Genomic DNA, 6,302 nt, shown 5'->3' with positions numbered 1-6,302 from the left:
CATAGACCGTACCCCGGCCTGTCGCTTATGCCGACTCAATTAGATGGACTTACTTCCCGAATATTGGGCAAGTAATCAAATTATTTTCTCAAAACAGCAACCACGTTGCGAATATAAAATACACCACAGAGCCGGATCCGTTAAGTTTTGAGCGAGTATTTAAATCCCCTTCGAAAGGAAGATCTTAAATCTGAAAACGAGTTTTGGGATCCGCTCTAACTTTTAAAATCATTTTGAAGACTCGAAAACATTTTTAAGAATGTTTGGAGTAATGCTGATTTAATGAAATAAATCAGTCCCGATATATTAGAAAATATCTGAATATTATTATTTAAATAATATTCCCATAAAGAATAATTTTTATAAAAATAATTGAAGTAGAAGTTTTAAAACTCATACTTGAAATGAATATTAAATAACCAAAGATATAATTATACGAAAGTACGATATTTATTTGAATAATAAAAAATAAGTTTAATTATCGAAACAGTATTCTTTAATAAAATAAAGAATATTATTTAATAAAATAAGTGGAGTCCTAAGTCCTACAATGAATATTCAAAATAATATTCATTAAATAAAATAAGCAGAGTCATAAGTCCTCGAATGAATATTCAAAATAATATTCATTAAATATATAAGCGGAGTCATAAGTCCTCGAATAAATATTCAAAATAATATTCATTGAATAAAATAAAGTTATCGAATAAACCTTATTCAATTAATAGTTTTGAAAACTATATCTATATATATATAAATATATATATATATTATACTCGGGAACATCGACTCCCGGTTTAGAAAAATGTTCACCTTTGGGTCCCCTATACTAAGGGTATACGCAACTACTGCTTATCTCTAGCATAGGTATTATGCAACTTTTAAGAATTTGAATTAACAATTAGATATCAAGATTACGAAACAGGTATGCATATATACCATATCACATGCTCCAATATATCGCAAGATTTGCTAATTAACCACCATGCATCTATCACAAGATAATGCATATACATATGTATACATCACAACAACAGTATAACGGGTAGAAAACTTGCCTGAGCGACTGGGGATGATAAATGGCTTGGGACGAGTCTGGTAACCTATAAACAACATATAAGTTGGAATTAAACCAAAGTCGCTTATGAATCTATACTTTAACCAATTAGACTCTAACACTCGCTTTGCGCTCAACAATTCTCTTAAGTCGCTCGAGTACCCTCGGCTCCACCATTTTTAATAAATTAACCATTAAGGATTTTAAGGCGATTCTTTCGCGAGTGCCTTACCAAATGCCTAATACAATTTACATAAATTATTCATACTCCAATTAGTCCTTTAAGGTCTTTAACCTATGTTTCAAAGTAAGGCGAGGGGTAATGGTTCGTTCGCGAAATGCCGTTACTTAAAACGGTCGTTTCTCCTAAACCGTACGTCGGATTCAAACGAACCACATATCAAAACGAAGCTCGTAACATGAGCTATCTAATCATGGCAATGGTCAAAACCTAACAGTGAGTCCTCGGGTCCTAATTGTTAAGAACAAAACGGTCTAAAGTAAATCGGACATTACGACGGCTATGTTTACGCGATTACCAATTTTTATTCTACTCTAAATCAACCACCAATCAACCACAATTCAACCATACAACCAAACTCCATACTTACAATGCTAAAACAGCCCCAACAACTCAATATTTCAAAATTTATACTACTTCCCATCATGAACTAAAAGCTTTAATTAAGTTCTTTAACTAATCAATAAGATTTACAACTCCAAACACATCACAAAACCAACATATCTCTAAATACTCAATAATCAATCTTCTCATGAACCATACTAAACAAAAAAGCTCTAAATATACAAAATTAGGGCTAGGGTTTGAGATTATACCTTCCTTGGTGAGTAGGAGTAACTAATTAGCTTCGAATCATCCTTGAAAGTCCTTACCTAAGCTTAATCTAAACAAAAACTCAAGAACAAAATTTTAAGTTCTTGAAAAATAATATTCACCCTCTTCTTCCATGAATTTTAGGAAGCGATTGTGAAGGAATTTGAAGCTTAAACTTATAGGATAGCTATATCTATGCATAAGGAGTCTTAGATAATTACCTCACTAATTAATGAAGCTTGGAACTTGGATTTTGATTTTTTTCTTCTTGAAATGGAAAAGAGGCCGAGAGCTTTTCTTGAAGAAAAGTGAATTCAACTTGTGTTTTGGTGAAATGATTTGTTGGTTGGTTGTGTTTGGCTTTTGTTTTAATTATTTACCTTTTAACCATGGTGATTTTTGTGTGGTTCTTAATCAACCAACAACACACTTCTCTTTGGTCATGCTTAGGTCATCAATCATATGTCATCTTCCCATAATTGTCCTCTTCTTATTGGTTTGATGACATCATCCTCACTAATCTCTTTGATTAGCTTCTAATTACTTGGTTAATGACCGATGATCTGTTATACGGTTCACTTAACTTTCATTTTCGTTTATCGTTTGAGGGATCATACCCGGGATCTTATTACTTGGGTTTCCTTAACCTTTCTCAATTCATTATATTTCTTTTATGATCCTCTCTTATAATTCTTGAATTTAAATCATTTTTATCCTGTTACCTTATACTCAATTCTTTCGGTATCTGGTGGATTTTCGGGAAAAATCAAAGTGTTTGAATTTGGATTCTGACGATCTTTACATACACTTATATATCATATAGAGTACTAATAAGATCTCAGAATAACAATAAAAGAACCCCTACATAGTGTGGCATGAAAAGTTTTCTTATTCAGCAATATCAGTAAAAACACTATTCATAAGAGTTACAAAAAGTTCAAAATTTTGGGGTTATTACAGTCTCCCCTCCTTAAAAGGATTTCGTCCTGGAATCAAGAAAAAATGAATAGGGATACTTTCTTAGAATTGCACTATCTAACTCTCAAGTCAATCTTCCCACATTATGGTTCTACCATCAACTCTGACTTGTTTGATAGCCCTTCTCCCAAACACTTGTTCCTTTTTAATCTATAACCTTTCCCGGTTGCTCCATATAGGTTACGTCTGGTTGCATGCCTATGCGCTCATATGCCCTTATTTGTCTGGCATCCGGATTACACTTTCTTAACATTAATACGTGGAACACGTTATGAACTTGCTACATATTCGGGGGTAGGGCTAGCTCATATGCTAACTTCCCAATACGTCTTAAAACCTCAAAGGGTCCAACAATTCGTGGGCTTAGCTTTCCTTTCTTTCCGAACCTCATCCATCCTTTCCAAGGGATACCTTTAACATTACTAGGTCCCCTATTTCCTATTCCTTGTCCTTTCGTGTCAAATCAACATACTTTTTATGTCCACCTTGGGCTACTACCAGCCGTCCTCTGATTAGATCTATTATATCCTCGGTCCTTTGGACCACTACTGGTCTGAGCATCTTGCGCTCTGTAACATCATCCTATCATAAGGGAGATCGACATTGTCTTCCCTCAAGGATCTCATAAGGCGATATCTCAATACTGACATATGATCTATTGTCGTAAGAAAACTCAATCCGTGTTAAGTGACCATTTCAAATTCTTTCAAGTCTATTGCACAGACTCTCATCATAGCTTCTAGCATTATAGCTTTTGCTTCTCAATACCCATTCTTTTCCAGTTCGTAGTCCTTACTATCTTCCGTACATAATACTATACCGGTTACACTTTTGCTCGTTAGCATTCTATAACCTTTTAATAATTGCGTCAACCTTAGTATCACGAACGCGTTAGATTCGGAATACCTCCACACTGATACTACTCCTTTCTAGCTGCTTCTATCTTTGAAAGCTTGATCCATCGTATAGAGGTAAAAGAATTTATTGAGAGATCACTATGATCATGAACACTTGTTATATCGCATAGTTAGTACAGAAGGTGGCCGGCCTTTAGTACTTGACAAGCAATTAAACAACATGTGGTATCCTACTAGGCTTCTATCACACAGATAGATAGTCATTCGGCAATACCTCCCCTTCTGGAAGGGTTGTTCTTCTCAGCTTACATGAAATGAAAAGAAGAGAAAAGAGCGAACTGAAGAGAATTGTATATACGTAAAAACTTTATTGCCATAAATATCTAGCTTGGAATCTACCTCTGAACTATAGAGATTTATCATAGGAGAACAAAACATATACGTATATATATCAACATCAGGTATTATAACATCGTATTTCACATGCCTAAATATTTTTGATACTCTGTCCATCATTCTATGGACCCATGCTCTTGCTCGAGCTTATACACAATCACCTTTGAAACTCCCTCGACATCGAAAATCGAATCTGGGATTTCATTCTAGACATCATCGTTACTATAATTCTATGCTTGCACCACAACCTTCCTCATATAGTAATACGACTCTATTTTCATAAGAGGGAATAAATATTCAATAGGTAGATACTCTACTTAATTAGTCTATCAATGATAACTTATACACTACCACGACCCGATTAGTGGTACTCAATCTCAACATCCATTCCAATACAACTCTCACGGTTGTAAGTAATCGGCTCATTACTCGTAGAATCATTCCTGCATTACTGTGGTCCACCGTTGACCTACTGTAGTCATTCTTTTTCCATAAAGTCTTAATAGCTAACCATACGGAGTCCATACATATCGTATCGAATTCTTCTAAGGAGGTAACATGATCACCGTTCATGATTCATGAAGAACACTTCTGAACTTGACGTACATATGACATGAAGCAGATAAAATTGCAGAAAAGTTTCAATGAAAGCAACGATAGCAGGTTAATACCATTATTAACCATATGTCTTTATTAGGAGACATGAAGCTCAAAGGTTTATTTAGTCCTTTCGTAACATGGTCCTAGCTTATCTTAAGATATGACCCTCTAAGATAGATAGCCCGCTCACGGTGATTACAAAAATTAATCTTTACCCAACTACTATCACGGCTGAGTATCGCACAATCATCAGAAGGAATGTCAATCTTCCACACCATAATACAACCTTCACGACCTTAACCATTATCACTATATTCCTCTGGCACGAGCACCTATAATTGTCCTCTTACACTTAAATTGTCCGCCACCTCTTTGGCCTTTCTTGATAGTAATATTTCCTTACAATCAATGTCATTTTAACCACTTTCACTAAATTTTCTACCTCATTTCCAATCACTGCTTGTGTGAAGATGTTTTCCTTAAAATCTGATGAGTAAAAATAAATATCACCATTTTTCCATAAGTTATTGCCTCAGTCTTTAGAGGTTAATCATTGTCACGACTGACTCTCGATCATACTTAGGACATCCTTTATCTTAGGTCCTAATTGCCCTGAACAATTTCGACCTTTACTGGTTCGATCCATACTTTCTCGTGGTTTAACACGTGCCCCACTTGGCATTATTATAATTACGTCACATTTCATTTATCAAAATTTCTATTCTTGAGAACTTTGAATATTACCTTTCTCCTGGTAAAACCTCTAAGGTTATCCTTAAATCCTTCATCATGTACACCCTAGGTACAGGGCATATCAAAATACCATTTACTAATACTAGAACCATTGTCTATATACTTCTGAGAATTTCTTTACTAATCTTTAAAGTTTGTTGCTACTTTGATCCTTTCCAATTCATACTGTCAAAACTCATGATGTCCCTATTAAGGGTGGAATGCCAACCTTTATGCATTCCCCAAGGATTCATCTCAAGTTATCGAAGTTATATCCTTAATTCCACCTTTAAAAAGGTACTTGAATCCTTCCATGGATAAATCAAGTCATATATCCTTGATAGATTATCTTATTCATCTTTCCCACCTCGATGGTCTATACCTAATTTCATAATAGCATCCTTATTCAAATTGAGGTCAATCCATATGGCCTCCAAAAGATAACAATGGTTATCCGCTTTTCTTTTCTAATTCGGTAATGATAACATGGATGTTCTGGAAGATATTGGTCGTGTTCAACGTGAACATCTTCTTAACAAATCCTCATTTTATTTTGTTGTTTATCTCAACAATTATCTCAATGTTGGGATGTCTTTCATACCTGGCGTCTCCCTTTCTGGGTATCCTGCCACCGGTCTTACACTTCACATTCTTGAAAGTCACTTCCTTCATCCAATTTTCCTAATTTCCTACTTTCTTGTCTCCTCAGTCTATCCGCGTCTCATTATTTATCCTTCGAACTATCTCAAGGTTTCCTCGAATTCTCCCAACTTAAAGGGGGTACAATATGTACATCTCTTATGCCTTCAACCATCAACTTTAACTCATAGTAAATCATCCTCATCCT

The sequence above is a fragment of the Apium graveolens genome, chromosome 6 (assembly GCF_009905375.1).
Source record: "Apium graveolens cultivar Ventura chromosome 6, ASM990537v1, whole genome shotgun sequence".
In the NCBI taxonomy this organism is placed as follows: Eukaryota; Viridiplantae; Streptophyta; class Magnoliopsida; order Apiales; family Apiaceae; genus Apium; species Apium graveolens.
The sequence above is the reverse complement of the archived record's forward strand: the minus strand, read 5'-3'. Positions refer to the sequence as shown.